Below are 17,304 nucleotides of genomic sequence, written 5' to 3'. Positions count from 1 at the left end.
AATTTTAACCATTTGTAAACAAGATAAACGTTTTCATAAGATTCAGAATAGAAGAATATGGGTTGAGATTATTTTGGGATCAAATCCCAGAAATTTAAAGCAATTATGGAAAGCTTCCTTGAGAAATATTAAAAATAAATACATGCCTACCTGGTGGGATAGGCTAGCAGATTCCATTTCGCGAGCAGGCTTGGCACATGTGAAATTATGTAATGTTATAATCATTTCTTTAGTTCTCGCAGGGGATATATATCTGTATTCTAAACTTCCTAATGGTCCAGTGACTATGGAAGCAGGTAAAAGAAAAACGAAAACACTGGAATTTGAAGTTATATTGAATTATTCTCTAGGAGAAAAAATATATTTTGTTGATGGAATATGGCATTGGCCTGCTGCCTCTCCAGCCACAAGGAATAAATGTGATTAACTCCGCATAAGTCACATTTTCAAATTATGCTGTCAGGGTTTTCCTAGAGGAAAGGTGGAGGTAGCGATTTTCATTGGGTAAATATAGAAATATACAATCATATGGCTATTATATATCTGTTCATACTTATGTAAGAAGCAGAATGAAACAAAGAATGATTAATTGTTTGCTTGCTTGCCTGCTTGCTTGCTTGCTTGCTTGAAGGGGAGTCCAAATCGTTCTAGCCATTTGGAGGTCAACCTGGAAGACTTCATCTGGAAAACGTCTGATCAATTCACAGACACAATGGGCTTGAAACAAACCAAAGAAAAGTGTTAAGAACTATCTGATCAAAAGGAATCACAAACAGAAAATGAAAGGAAGCAATCAGAGAGATCCCTCGCCTACTGCCATCAGAATGAGTACTGTTGAGTACAATGAGATAAATTGGATTCTCCCGAAGTTGTTGGATTATTATTACGATGGCTTTCTAAGAAGGATTTTTAAATGGTTACAATGAGGTTTTTAAATAAGAATCATACATTAACAGTTTTTAGAACCTTCCAAAAAATTGGTCAAGCAATAAGGATGTTTGACCTCTGCTGCCTAGAACCAAATCAAAGACAGGCTGTTTTATAAGAACAGAGCACCACCTTGTGTTGGTAAGTTATTACACCTTCCCGGGACACCTAAGGGAGGCCCGTGGCGTTGTAGTAAATGAGAGCCTGTCTGTAACACTACTAAGGAAAACAGGCAAGTGCAGTAACTTCTCAGTCAGTTTACACTCTTAGCCGTATTATGTATTAGCTGTATTTATGTTCTAGGAAAGACAGAGAAAAAACAAAATAAAGAGATGATTAATCAGACCACACAAAAAATTTTTGTACCTTTTAATATAAATAATTTTATCTCGGGAAAGAATTCTGTAAGCTATGCTCATAGCTCCGATCCTAAGTTGATTTTGCATTTAACACATTCTACTCATTTTTTTTTATCTTGGGCCAGGTTAACTATCAAATCTCAATGAAGCAATCTTGAGTTTGAAATAACTTAAAAGTACATTATTTCCTGAGTATTCAACAAACAAGAGTTGTTTAGAAACCATCTAATATCAACTATTTTAAATTGAAAATAAATTCACCTAAATGTTTCTAGAAAATCATGAGTATTTATGAAGTAGAGGAAACATTAGTCAAATAGCATTACAAACTTTCACTTTAGTGGAATCACTGCCCTGAGGATTTTATTTTTTACCTAACGTGGGAAATTTAAAGTCCTGCAACTGATGCAAATGTAATCTTGTTCATTCTTCAAAATTCAACTCAAATCTTAATATCACTTCTTCTGTGGTCACCTCATCCTCAGGATGCCTTGGGTACATGGCTTTGTAAAATTAAAATTATTTTGTATTAAAGTGATTTTGCTCTTGTCTCCTCCAGCGCGTCTTCACTTCTTTGGCTACAGGGTCCTGGTCTCAACCCCTTTTCACATCTAAACTGTCGAGAAGAGTGCTTATGCTGTCGGACTTTCTGCAGTGGTAGAAATGTTCTCTGCATGGTCCAGTATGGCAGCCGCTCGCCATGTGTGGCTATTGAGCAATTGAGATGTGGCTAGTGTGACTGTGAAACTAAATTTTAAATTGTATTTAACGTAAAAAATTTAAATAGTCGCATGTGGCTAGTGGCTACTGTATGGACAGGGTGGGTCTACAAAATGCCTTAGAAAAATATCTGTTGAATGAAAAAGTTACAAGTTATTTGAACACGATGTGTTCTACTTTTTTAGTGTAGGCAATAATTAAAATTTTAATCTTCACATTTTATGTCTTTTCTCAAGTAAAACTTAACTCAATAACTTATCCATGTGACAATTTTTTATAATCCAAATTGTTGAGATGGTTTTGTTTCCTTCCTATACTCACCTGCTGTCTTTCATTCTCATATAGTTTAAAAATCATTTTGTTTTCTTTGTCCTGGATGAATTCTGAAAGCAATATATTTAATTGTTTGTTTCATTAGAATAACATAGGAGAGTTTTTACACCTATTTGTGAGTAGATTTGGAATTTACATGAGTAGACTCGAAATTCAGTACAATCTTGTCCAAATGTCTGAAGTAAAGTTGTAGTAGACCTCTTGTCTCTTTAATTCTCTCTCTCTCTCCATCCTGACCAAGTCCTTAGGATAACATGGCATCCTGAAAAGCTTTTTTTGGATGGAACCCTGCAGGTGTATGGGCATACCTTAATATTCCGCATTCAGCTCCCAATTTATTCAACAAATTTTTATTAAATCTATATTATCTGTCAGCACTCTGCCAGGTACTGGGAGAGGTTGAACTCTATTCACATCCGTAAGGTTTGCAGTTTTCAGGTCAGGAAGTAGGTCATTTTAATAGTTAAAAATATATATTGAGTATTTAATTCTTCCAACAGCTCTGTAAGGTGCTATTATTAATTTTGTTTTATAAGTGGTAAGTATAAGGTTTGAAGACGTTAAGTAACTTCTTCAAAGGAATATGATTGGCAAAAGGAAAAGCCAGGATTTGAATTCATGTCCTATTACTTGCAAGCCAGAAAATGATAACAACACTTCTATATTGAATTTTCTATAAATAATTATTTTAAATAAAAGACTGTGAGTGCCTTAAGAATTTGTTGGGGAATATTATGAGAGCTCGAATGAGGAAGTCGCTGAAAGTAGGACCTTTGTTATGAGTTCAAGTATGTTGAGTATGTATGTCTTTGATACCTAGAGAAACAGATTCAAGAATAAATGAGCTAGAATTTTGTCTTGTAATCAGATAAACGAGTACTTGTCAAGCAATACCTTATTTGAGCTGGAGACAAAACAGATCCTCTGATCACACAGACTAGCCTTTGATGCTATGCAGGAATCTTGACTATATCTTTTTAACGCCTTTACAGGCCTCTCTGAATCACTATTGGAATGAAATATCTGCAGGCCTCCTCAGACGGTGTTTTGTGTTTATTGCCAAAGATGAAATGGGAAATACACTTGGTTTATCTCAGCAGAATGGAGAGTGGGTCGTCTCACAGCTGACCTTTACTTGGGAAGATGGATATTTTCATATTTGATTTAACATGAAACATATTCTTTACCTTGCAGAAACTGGAAAATTCTGTATTTTTAAAAATGTGTATTTTCTTCTTGTTCAGCTTTTTTCTAAATGTGTAAACAGAAAGCCTTGATATCTAGTTTTTGAGTTGTGATTGTAGAGATGATGACCACCCTTTGCAGGAAAGCCATGTTATTTCCCAAGCAACTGTAATCTGTGTACCCTTGGTTTAAGGTCAAAATTCAACATTGGATTAGGATAGTTTCAGGTCAAAATAGCTAATGTTTGTTAAGTTAACGTTTATTGAACCTATTAGTTAACATCCATCACCACATGTAGTTACAATTATTTTTCTTGAAATGAGAACCGTTAAGATCTACTCTCTTAGTACCATTCAAATACACAATACAGTAGTATTAACTATAGTCACCATGCTGTACATGCACCCCCAGAGCTTATTTATCTTATAACTGGAAGTTTGTACCTTTTGACCACCTTCACCTGTTTTGCCCACCCTGCCCCCCAGCCCCCACCTCTGGTACTGCCAATCGGTTCTCAGTATCTATGAGTTCGGTGCTTTTTATTTTAATTTCTGGTAAAACATTCTATTTCTTTTAAATTATTTTCTTTCTCTTATTTTTATGTTTTGTCATAGCTGGATTTCATGGCTAGCCAGCTGTGCTTATGATGAAGCAGTTTTGCAACATATCCAAAACATTCATTTGTTCTTCAACATTTCCTTTTCTATTTATTTGCAGACATCTATGCGATGAACCAATTTACAAGTACGTACTTCTTGAGCACTTACAGGGTGTCCAGGACTGCAGTAGGGAACACAAAAAGGGTGAGAAACGTGGCTTATATCTTCACAGAATTTGCAAGTGTGCTTGGGTGCCAGAATTAACAAATATCATCAATATTATTGGTCAGTGTTATAGGTCAATAAATGCAAAAGAAATTAAAGCAAAAGAAAGATTAGTGTGGACTCAGTATCCCTGCGAGTTAGGAATTATTTCATCCCATTTTACAGATGACAAAGGTGATTATCAGAGAGGCCAAGTGGCTTTTGAGAATTTGACTCCAGAGCTCATGTTCTTTCCGTTGTGCCACCGTGTTAGGGAAAGCCAGAGGTGGTACTCAAGCTGAGTTTCCAAAAGTGTGTTGGCTTGAAATCAACAGAGGGCAGGGGTCAGCAACAGAAGCTCAGGGGGGAATGAACAGGCACATGAGAAGCCTTGCCTGATGGGTCAGAGACGTGTGTTGTCTATCAAGTTGAGTAGGACTTTGGGCCAGAAACAGAAGGTCTTGGAAGCCATGCAAACTAGGAGCTGACTCTCTTTGTGACAGATTCCAGAGCAGAGCAATTGTATATTTAAATGACATTTTAGGAAGATTTCTTTAGCAGGTAAAGATGGATAAATGTAGGGAAAAAATAGTTGCAATCAGAAAGGCAACTTGTCTGGAAGAAGTTGTAGAGAAAACATTGCGTTAGAACAAGAAACCTCTTTCTGTTCTTCTAAACTCTGAGCTTCTGGAATGAAGAGTATATATTCATTGCCTGTATTTATGCATCCCCTGTTTTCTTCTCAGCCAACTCAATGAGGCTTCCGTAACTGTTTCCAATTATGTTGCTCAGCAATAGAGTAATTTGCAAGGGACCACTTAGTTATCTGTTTATTATAGGTCTTCTCCACCAGAATATAAGTGCCAGGAAGAAAGAAAATTTATCTTGTTCATCTCAGTAACCCTAGAACCTTGACTTTATCCTGGCACAGGGTAGGTGATGTGGAAGTGTGTTTTTGAATTTTTACATTATTAGCTTTTGTTTAAATCATTATAATATCTTTCAGGCTTAATATGTGGACATATCTGCATGGCAGGATTGGAAATAGATATTATGCAATGCTTAGCAAAGATGCTCATGGGAGAATCGCATACTGGAATGTAACTAAGTTTAAAATGATGGTGGCCTAATTCCAATTACTCAGAAGCTGATTAGTTTGCGAAGCGTCCGCAGGCCCCCTGCTTCTCTTCCTTCTAACTGCTGCCAACTTTTGGCTAATTTCATGCTCATTAGCACTTTCTCTAGAGCTTGGGCAAGGCAAGGGTGTGACCTTTGAGTCTGTCCATTTTGCTGCTTATTAACAATTTGGGGAGGATTTGGTGAGATAGAGATTAGAAATATTGGCAAAGATGAATATTTTATATTGTATGTATAGATTTTATTTATTCATGTTAATATTTCTCCTTTATGCATGACCTTTTTGAAAGATAAGTGTGTAATGTGAATATAATATACATGATGGTCTCTCTGATCATAGACATTTGTTGACACGTCCATACATATGGATTACAATGGGAATAGATCTTTGAATCCAAAGGTTAAACTCAGCACAGTTGTCATGCCAAAGTTATTCAATGTGATAGTGTGTATTTTTTATGTCTCTTAATGTTCAAGGAATTAGACAACCTATGTGACTTCATACAAAAGCATTTATTTTAATTAAGAAGAGTCACACATATTTTAAGAAGAGCCACACAGCATACGCTAATGACTTAATTTGACCACAAACCCATATACAGGTAACAAAATGCCAAGTTCTGTGAGAAATTATAATGAACTGCGAAATAATGGTAAATAGAAAGATCAATAAAAGGATGAGATATTATAGTATTCGACATGAAGAAACAACATAAAAATACATTGTAATTATAAACAAATTCATTAAGATAAGGTTGAGACCTCAGGGAAAGAGAGCAATATTAATAATGTAAATAATTTACTGCAGGACTTATGGACTCAAAATATACCTAACAGCTGCATTTTCTAAAGAAATACAGTAAAAGTGCTCAACTATATAGACCTACCCAATCGTTTGATGAAATCTCTTCCTCATATGGTGCAAATTACTATTCTGTGATTCTGGAGTTAGCTGTAATTTGCTACATTAAAAAAATCTATTATTTTAATTAGCACAAGTTTTTGTGTGATGAATAAAGAGGTCAAGGATTATATAGGTATAGAGATCAAACTGTAATCTTTCACTTTAATCTTTGAGGAAAATAGGTGGAAGCAAGAACATAGTCGATATTATTTACCATTTTGAAAAATTAACCTCAAAATGGGTTTACGCTTAAAGTGTTGGTAGATGTACAGCAAAATCATTTATAAACAAAAATAAAAGGTATGGCTTGACTGAATGGAGAAAATTATAGAATATTTGTAAAGATGTTTTATTGACTTTGTTGAGCTTCATTTGAATGAGTTTCAAATGGGCACTAATAAGTAAAATCAGATCATTTATCAATGGAGTACTAAATAGAGTATATTTCTCAGTATAACACAAATACACTTGGCTCAAGTTATGCCACATTTTACTCACTACGCTTTCAAGAATTATTAAGCGCAGTCAGCGAAGTTATCAAATTTTATAGCCTATCTAAAGTTTACATAAAACAAGGTGAGAGAAAAATAAATACATATACAAATAAACAGATTAGTAATATTCAAATTCCATATTTTAAGTGCATCGATACTGCTATATTTCTCCCAGTTGCTGCCAATGTATTCTCATCATAAATTCTATTGTGTTGGAAATTCTGAAGGCAGAGGCAAGTAATTTAGCACAATACGTTATTTATTTTAGCAATGTCTTTTGACCATTTAACAACCTGCCAGAGAAGCATTTATATACCACTGATTGATGCCATCAATCACTCATTGATGCACATTTTTATTTTTTACCTTTGTACTTATTATCCACAAATACTTGTCAATAGGACTGGTATTAGAATGCTACCCAGCATTACTAGTTGTTTACGGATGGTAACTGTTCTGAAGGGTCCATGCCAAGCCATACTAGCTGTTAAATATTTTGAATATCATCCTACTTGCAAATATAATTTTACTGGCTTGTGTGCATGAAAACGGGAATTCTGCCAGTTGATTATTAGCCTTAGAAAACAAATCACTTTTTAAAAAATTAATGACTATTTGTCCAGCTTACTTTGAAAATAAACCACGTTGTTTATATTTTCTTCAAAGTTCATGTCATAAATGCATTCTTGTCACAACGAGTATTGTGATTGACAGACGGCCACCGACAGATGCCTTCCAAAGACGTACAATTTCTTTAATAATACAAGGTGAAGGTACCTTTGCAGAGATTAGGCAGAGAAGGCATTAACACAGCACACTCCCCGAGAGAGGAGCTGCTTCTCAGACCCTCAGAGACCCCACGAGGACTCAGCTCTTCAGGAACCCACCTGTGTGGGGTGAGGAAGGCGCCAGGTGATAGGAGCAATCCCTGTTTCACGTTTTCAGAGATTTTTATATCCTCCCAAGAACTCCTCCCAACTGCACAGGGACTCTGGCAACACTCCTGCCTGCCACCGGCTACAAGAGCAAAACAACCTTAGCTCATTCCTCAGTTCTCTCCGGCCACGCGTGAAACAAGGGCGGTTCTCCAGCAGCAGCCCTCAGCTGGCCCAGGATTCAGGCCTGTGTCAATCCTCCTGGACTAGTATAATAATTTCTACTTGTTGGGCTGGATTACGTATTTTGATGATGTAAACAGTGGAATAAATAATTCACCTATTGCTTAATTATCTACTTTTCTGAGCTTTGGACAATCGGAAGGGACTGATTTCTCCTCGGTTCCCCACTCTGCACCCCAGACAGTGACTGCTATCTACTCTTCCTCTGTCTGTAGTCTCTCTCCCTGCATCTAGAAGCACAACTTCATCCGCGTACATCAGACACTTTTGGTGCAGTTTCTTATAGATATCCATTGAGGATTAGCGAACTATTTTTTATTTGTGGTGTGAAATGCGGTGAAGACAGATTCTCATTGTCCCAAGAGCTCTACAGATCACACATGGTCTGTTCTGGAGTCTTACCGGATGGGAGATGAAATAAATTGAGAGACTTTGTCATGTTAACCAACCTGGAAAAAACACAGAAGAAGATACACACACACAAACACTCACATGTCTTTATGTATTTATAGCAGACTCCATAGAAATCACCTTCTAGTCCTGAGGCCTTCTCCTTTCTTGATTATTTATTTTCTTTAGAACATAACACCTATACATGACAATTAACTTCTGTCTGCCTTCTGTTTCTCTTGAACTTAGGAAGAGACACAAAAGCATCAGTAACGTTTCTCAGAGGACTACCTCAACACCCAGGGAAAACAGGCCCAGGCTATATAACAGGCCTGTTACACCTGGGGCACTTGGTGACCCGGTTTAAGAACATATATTCACCCTAGAGGCCAAACTGTCTGCTTCTCCTTCACTCTTAAGAGTACAAATATCCTTTGCTCATACAATTAGAAGGCACAAGTGGTTATTTTCAGCTGCATTCATCTTTACTGAGCATGTGGAGGAAAAGTGTTATAACCACAAAATGGAAATCCTTTGATTTTTTCTTTCCAAATTTTAACCTGAGGTGAGAGAAATCTGCGCAAAAGCTAAAATAAGCACAATGTGCTAAGTAAACTTGCTTTAAAAACTGAATTCAAGGCACTCTATCCTTTTTTGAGTTTTTTTGTTTGTTTTTAATTACAGTGCAATGCATGCTTAGGGAAATAAGTAAGAGAGAAAGAAAAAATTGCTCATCATCTCGCTGTCCTGTCAGCCTCCGGATCCCGCCCCTCAAATGTAATGAACTGTGATGCCGTCCTGCCGCATCGTTGGTTAAGCTTGTACAAACTTTATTCGTATACATATTTTCCTTTCTCCTCTTCTTTTATTAAACAGATATGGGATCCTACTAGAGAAATTACTGTGCAACTGCCTTTTTAGTTAAAATCGCATGGACACTCTCACAAGTCAATACACACAGCTCTGACTTTCTTTTAAATAATGACATAATATTCCATGGTGCGGATATTCTGGGAGCTATGCAGTCATTCTCCTAGAAGTGGGCATAATGGCTTTCGTTGCTGTTGTTACTTGCAGCATTTGTGACCCTCAAGCCATGCTGCAATGAAGCCCTGTCTCCTGAGACCCAGAGCACTGGTGGCTCTGTCGCTTCTCCATCGTAGAAAGTGCGGGGTCAGTGAATGCGCGTGTGGGTCTCATTTTTACTCATCACGCTCTGTTATTTCATAAGGAGCTTTACGATCTCACACTCCTACCCGTAAAACTCACTCATGCTGGATATTATAGTTCTTTTAATTTTTATTAGTTTAATAGTTAAAAAAAAATGGCACTTTGCGTTGTTTAAATGTGTGTTTTCCTGATTACTAGTGAGGTTGAGAATCTTATTTTTCGCTTGTTGCCCATGTGCATTTCTTCTTGTGTAACTCCTTTCCTCATCAGTTTGCAGGCACTTTTGTAACTTTATAGCTATTAATCTTTTGTCATATGTGTTTCAGATATTGTTATTTATGTTTTTGTGATACGTAGTTTTCAGTTCTTGCATAGTCATATACATTCTTTCCTATAATTGTTTTTGTTTCATTATTATTTTAAGATTTTCTTTACTCTGAGAGGAAAAAAATATTTCCCTATATTTTTCTAACTTTTTAAATGAAGTTTAGCAGTTTATTCTATTTGGAGCATTTTAAATATTTGGAATTTTTTTAGTGGTTTTTTAAAATGTTTTGAGGTCGGCATTCTAAATTCTTTTTTTTTAAGGTGAGGAAGATTGGCCCTGAGCTAACATCTGTTGCCAATCTTCCTTTATTTTATATGTGGGACTCCACCACGCCATGGCTTGATGAGTCATGTGTAGGTCCACGTCAGGGATGTGAACCTGTGAATCCCCAGTCACTGGAGTGGAGCACGTGAACTTAAGCACTATGCCACTGGGCCAGCCCCTAACTTTTTTATTCTGCATGGATAGACAGTTATAACACTTTTGAAATAAAATGTCATCTATGTTATTTGCTGTTTTCCTAAATATTATTATGTGTTAGGGGATTCTTTATTTGGTTCCAGTGGCTTATTTTGCTATTTAGATGCTCACAACTATTATTTTATTACAATAGCTTTATGGTATGTTTTTGTATCTGGTAAGGTGCTTCCAATCCTCCTCCTCCCAGATTCTTCTTTTTCAAAAACTGCCTTTTATTTGTCTATATTTTTGTTTGTTTTGTGTGAATTTTAGTATAATTTTGTCAACTTCAATGTAATTATATTTGGAATTGTAACATACCAGTTGTAATATATATAATCTTTTTATACAGAAAATCTTTTTCTCATTAAGAAACATGGTTACGTTCTTTAATAAAATATTACAGCTTTTTTCTCATAGGTCCTATACTTCGTTTTTATGAAATTCTCTGAAGTTTTTGATATTTTTGTTTGCTTGTATAAATAGATTTTCCTTCCCCTTTCTAAGGCTTAATGTTTTATTGTAAGTTGGAGGCATTTATCTCATTAACATGCCATTGTAGAATTATCAATATTTTGTGTGAGTATGTCATTTTCTTCTGTCTTGAAAAGTGTCGAATGGTTCAACCTTAAATCTAACGAAACATAAACATAAGGAAACACTGCAGATCAGCTGTACGTATACCCTTGCCTAAAGAATAGTGTTCTTTATCCGGGTGGAACAGCCCGTCAACCAGCTGCCCACTGTTGAAGATAACGCACAAAAAGTGTGGAAAAAAATGAGAAGTAACTCCTAGCCAGTCAATTCATTGCAATAAATCCTGGAAGCCAATAAGGAGACAAATAGCACCTTCAGAAAATTCTCAATCCATTCAGGATGCCTAGCACCCTACTATATACAATATTAGTTGGTGAAAATAACTCCAATATGTATTTCCAAATTCCCTGTGTAAGAACTGGTAGAACTTCAATTACTGTGCTTGTCCTAAATGGCGTTTGATAAGGATATCAATTAATAAAATCATATTGGATTTATTTCTTGACTGATGATACTCAGACTAAGGTATTTTTAAATATAAAGGCAATATAATTCATTATTATATATTCTTTTATTTGGATGGACTTTTACAGTAATTTAGATATGGATATATCTTACAATGTGGAGTCAATACACATTATCATTCTCTCTCGAACTAGTGTCTTCTCAATGACATCAAATTTTGAAAATATATTTAAAGGTTTTAATCTCTAGCTGTAGCTACATAAAACAAAATTCTTATCTTTACTATTTTAGCAACTTTTATGATGGACCCAGTTTATTTGACCATTCACAATAATAGAATATAACAATCACTGACACTTTTTGGCTCCTTTTAAAAATCAGAGGTCACAAAATGAATATCATCCATTTGAGACTTGTCTGTGCTCTGTTAGATAAATGAATTCAAATCATGGCCATTGAGCTTTCCTGCTTTTTCTGTAGAAGAGAATTTATGTAAATTAATTAACAGTTTTCACTAGTTATGGTTGCCTATTAATCCCTGAATTGCATTTCCAGTCTTAGCTCAGCAGTTTTCAGTAACTTTTCTTAAGGACGCATAGTGGAACTTGCCATGCTCCCTGTCAGCTTCCCAGTCTTGCTACTCACCAGATTAAAAAATAAAAAGCTGCTTGGGTGAATTCTAATTACAAACTTCCAAAGAAAGCAACTGTGCTGATCTTAAGCTAGATACCTGGAGAAATAGAACATACATTGGCCTGGAAGCAGAACATGGAAAACATTTTATGATAGGCAGATGACCTAGTTTTAAAACATAATCCTCAAAACTTTGGCATTCCTCCCACTGAAACGTGGGAGTGTACGTTCCGTCCCGTCCCCTTGAATCTGGGCCCTGAGAATGCCTGACCGTGGAGCACAGTGAAATGCATACAGGACTAGCTTCCAAGCCCTGGCCATAAGAAACTGGTACTTCTAGTCCCTGTCTCTTTGGGCACTCAGCTTTGGAGCCCTGAGGCACCATGTGAGAAATGGGAGGCTGCCGGCCATGGAGAAGTGACCACAGAGAGGAGTAGGTGTTCTGGCTGAGCCCAGCTGCGTCCTGGCTGACAGCCAGCGTCAGTCGTCAGACGTGTGAGTGAAGCAGCCTTCGAGATGATTTCAGCTCCCTGCCTTCAAGTCCTTCCAACTGGGCCCCAAACATAGTGGAGTATCTATTATCAACACCACTACGATGTGCTCTTTCCAGATTCCTGAAGCATAACTTTCGTGAGTCTAATGAACGGTTGTTGTAAGCTTTTAAGTTATGGGGCACTATGTTATACACAGGGACGGTAACTGGAACAAGTATGCCTAAAACATACCCTCTTCAGAAGTGACGTCCCTTAACGACTTAATGACAGTTGTTACGTTTCAGAGGGGGCTGGGCTAGGGGCGGGTGCAGTTTTAAAACAACTTCAGGAAATTCAGATATGCCCCTTGGCGCAGAGAAGTGTCTTTCTCTAGGCCCCAATATTGCAAAAATATTAATAATATAGATGTTCTTCTAAGTCAAAATGCTCAGCTTTTTGTGAAACCTGTTTGGACATTGTGTTGTGAGGGCTACTTCCATCAGGCCTGGTATTGGCCTCAGCTGTTTTATAAGACATAGCCCTTCGTGGCATAGATCTCCAGCCAATGCATGAAATAGGCCTGACTAATAGTATTGGTTTATAACCATGGTTCCGAGACAAGTTTCAGGGCAGTTTGTACCAGCTTGTCAGTATTCTTTATTGATAACAGCAATATTGGTGGTTTGTACCTGGTTTTGGTGCAATGCCTGGGGGCTCTGATATTGGGGCTGGTCACACAGCAATGATGTGCCTACCTGACTAGCGGAGTAGAAGAATACTCAACTGAGGTGCCATTCTGGGCGCCTGTTTCTGAGGTACTTCATACACATATCAGAGATTCCTGACCCACGACGGAAAGTACCCCCAGGATGACTCTGCAAAGGGTGGCCAGTGGAGTCTCACTGGATCTCTCTGGACCCCGTGCTGTGAGCAGCTTTCGGTTCTGATGCACACCCTTACTCTAATACTGGTGCCGTAGCCAGTATCCTTTTCCCACAATAAAGTGTAGATTTGTAAACCTTGTGGCTGAGTCCTGTGAGTCTTCTTAGTGTCTTTTTTAATTTTCTTTGGTGTCTGATTGCCACTGTTAGTGTGGATGCCCTAGGCACATTTTTATGCTGATTTGAGAATATACTCACACACGCACGTGCACATCGTTAGCCTCTTTATTGGCTAAGTTACTCCTTTTCTTACTCCATATATGGTGACTTCTGCTCTTTCATACTCTTGAAATACACTATGGTTTGGACTAGGACCAACGGTTAAAAAGGCTGCTGCCAAGATAAAACTTCAAAGTACATTTCTAAAGTTGAAAAGATAAATTTGCATTAAATATACTGCAACACTATATACTAAAAGGGTAAAACCATTAGTCCATTGGTGGAAATGGCTATTTTAATGATAAGGCCAAAGAACATATTTCTGGAGACTCAAAGAAATGTACTGATGTTCTACGAGTGTCCCTCCACCACTAGGCAGTTCCTCGTTGAGGTCCTCCATGGACAAAGTCTTCTTGCTATGGTCATTAAAACCAGGCCAAAGTACTAAAACATATGAGGTTGTTTACTAATAGTTCAGTTATTCTCTTTCTGGGAAACATTTTTATCATTTGGAACTCAGACACAGTCATGTGATTTGTTTTCTCCAATGAAACAGCATCTTAAATGATATAAGTCACTTCTGCATAAAAGTAAGAGGCGAAGGACAATTTTGCAAATTGCCTCTGAAGGTTATAGCAGCACGTGACAAGATGGACTCTCTTTAGACCTGGGTTCCTGAGGGACTGTAGTGAGCAATAGCCCCTGAGGGACTGTGCTGGACATGAAATGTGAGCAAGACACAAATTTGTGCACGTTAAGCCACTGACAGGTGTTTGTTACTGCAGCGCATCCTAGCCTGTCCTAGCTGATACGGAGTATTCCTATCTTACATCTGCCTTCCGGTACATAGCGAACTTCTGGGGTATTAGGCCTTCTGTAAATTCTAGGAGAGATGACTTATTGAATGATTCCTCCATAAAAAACTCCTCTTCCAAATTTTTTTTAAGATCTCTTTTTTTTATTCATGCATTTGGAACAACCATCTTTGCAAGTTATGTTTCAAGTTTTTTTATATTGTGTAACCAGAAAAGATTCTTCCCTAAAACCTGTGTGTTGAATTCTAAGGTTAAAATGGAATATATATTCCTTCAAGGAACCATTTATTGCTTGATTTTCCTGCAATGATCTGGTAACTATGCTTTCAATCAATGCCTTACTTCAATGGTTACTGGTTACACCCATTTTTGCACGATTACAAGAGGAACACAAGCAACAATAATTTTGAAATTCATTACAATGCCAGGGTTTATATGCTCTCATTAAGCATTAATTGGTAGTTGATGGCTATTGCTATTTTTAACACCATTAGTTCATAGCAATATAATTAGTAACGCTAAGTACAGGAACCACATTAATAGCATTACTAATTGTAAATCTGGAGATAGAAACACAACATGACTGGTTAATTTCCAGGCAATATCTCATGATAATTAGCTGTAGGACATTTGTGCTGAACTAGAAAGGTAAATAATTTAAATTTTTTCTACATTTTTTTGTGATTTGCAATACTGATACCACCTTTCAGTGCATAGATCTCACTCCACCTTCTGATGTTAACATGTTTTCCTTTTGAGCTCCCTTTTGATATATGCTAAATAATGATTCATTTGTCTTTCACAAGAAAAATGTATAGCCATTTGTTGAACAAATTTTATTGTTCTGTACCCAAGTTGCAAAAGGGAAATACATTAAATGACTTTCTACTTCTGTTATATTGTAATTGGTTTCCAATGTTTAGTGCAAAATCTCTTAATCGTCTTTGCTATGTACCTTCTCTTTCCTCGTTTCTCTAGCAGCAAACTAGCCAACTTCATAAGTCTACTATTAGACTTACTATTAAGTTTCGTGATAGTAGCATTAAGAGGGAAATATTCTCAAGCTACAATAAGAAAATGTAAATAAAACAACTAAGGGCTGGCCCAGTGGCACAGCAGTTAAGTTCCAACGTTAGTTTGCACGTTCCACTTCGGCGGCCGAGGGTTGGCCAGTTCAGATCCTGGGTGCAGACCTGCACAACACTGCTTGTCAAGCCATGCTGTGGCAGGTGTCTCACATATAAAGTAGAGGAAAATGGGCATGGATGTTAGCTCAGTGCCAGTCTTCCTCAGCAAAAAGAGGAGGATTGGCAGGAGATGTTAGCTCAGGGCCAATCTTCTTCAAAACAAAACAAAAAACCAAAACAACAACTAGATATTCTGTACCTACATTCATGCTATTTAGCATGTGCTGGTTCCTTCTGCAGTCACATTGTATGGGCTTCAACAGTCTATAGTACCTACAACGCTAGAGAACATATTCTTTAATTGTCCTTTTATGCTTGCTAAAGAACAAAGTTTAGAAAGAAATTCTCTATTTTTTTTTTCTTTCTCTTTTCAGAAGAATTTTGGTGGAATATGTGTGAGGAGATGGAAAACAATAATACACTCTGCTATAGTCAAACATATTTGAGTCATTGTGTAAGAAATCACAAAATAGACAAGTTAATTTTGCATTAATCTTTCCAAAATTATTTTTCAATTGAGTTGTGAGGCTCTTCAGAGACAATATCAGTCATGCGCCTGATATTTCAGTGTCTTTGAGTTTCGCTGATGGCGTTGGAACGAGCTAGATTGCATTTGAAAACACTGATCTTCCTCTCTTGACTTGGGTCCTGATTCTTTTTGCATCTGAGAGTCACGGTGTGTTTCTTGCTGCCTCCCTGGTGATGGGGAAGCAGCTAAAATGACGATTTTAGCATGTCGAGACTGTGACTGTCAGTAGATTCTGTGATTTATGATTGGATAAAACTGGTAAAAATGAGTTGTTGCTTAGTGAGTTAGTTTAGAACGTTAATACAAATTCAGATGCTCTTTTATACAATGAGAGCAAGAGGGAAAAAGGAAGACATATGGTTGGTGAAAACCCTTGGAGAGTTCATTTCCCATATTGGCATATGAGGATTTTGTGAGAGAAGTAGCTTTGTTATTCTCTTTCTTGAGCTTTCAACTCTTCACAGAATGTGCGTTAACCTGTCAAAATGTGCAATGCTATTATTTAGTTGTAATTAGTTAATGATTGTGTCATTTCTTTTGGCAGGGAATGCCTTAACTGATGAAACAATCTTCTACTCACTTTAAAAATATACATATATAAACAATAGAGAAAAAAAGCCCTTGGAAGGCATGTGATGTCTCCTTATTTTTCATCACGTTAGCACATTAATGTGCGGTGAGTTTAAAGAAGTGACATGAATAAGCTGCCACACTGTCCTGTTGGTAATATTGGCTTTCATGGGCAATTTAATTTTAAGTCTGCAATGTATGATTTAACACAGTTCTGCTTTTCCAAAGATGGAGTATGGAGTTGATCCTTGTTCAATGAAACACCCAAAGAAAATAAATTATTTCATCCTTCTGGTGATGGTTAGAGTTAGTAGAAATAATACTACTGGTTGCTTTGCTTTCACCAAGTAATCATTTTTCAAATGAAAGGTGATAATTAATTCGCTGCAGCTAATTATTACTGGAAAAGCTTGCGTAGCTGAGTGCAAGAGGACCATTTCAACTGAACGATAAAATTATTAAGGTGCTTTTCCCCCTCTTGTGAAACTTAAGATATTTATAACATCATCAAATTTATTTTACTTTCGTTTCTGCAGTTTAGGAACTGAAAGAGAGTGGCCTTATTTTTCCCCCTGCATGTCCCAGATGATGATGCTGACCTGGAAATCCAAGGCCAGGAACAGCACAGGTGATGGCTTATTGTGGAGAGTTCGTTCTCCAAGTGCCAC

The sequence above is a fragment of the Equus przewalskii genome, chromosome 15 (assembly GCF_037783145.1).
Source record: "Equus przewalskii isolate Varuska chromosome 15, EquPr2, whole genome shotgun sequence".
Classification (NCBI taxonomy): domain Eukaryota; kingdom Metazoa; phylum Chordata; class Mammalia; order Perissodactyla; family Equidae; genus Equus; species Equus przewalskii.
Note: the sequence above shows the minus strand (reverse complement) of the source record.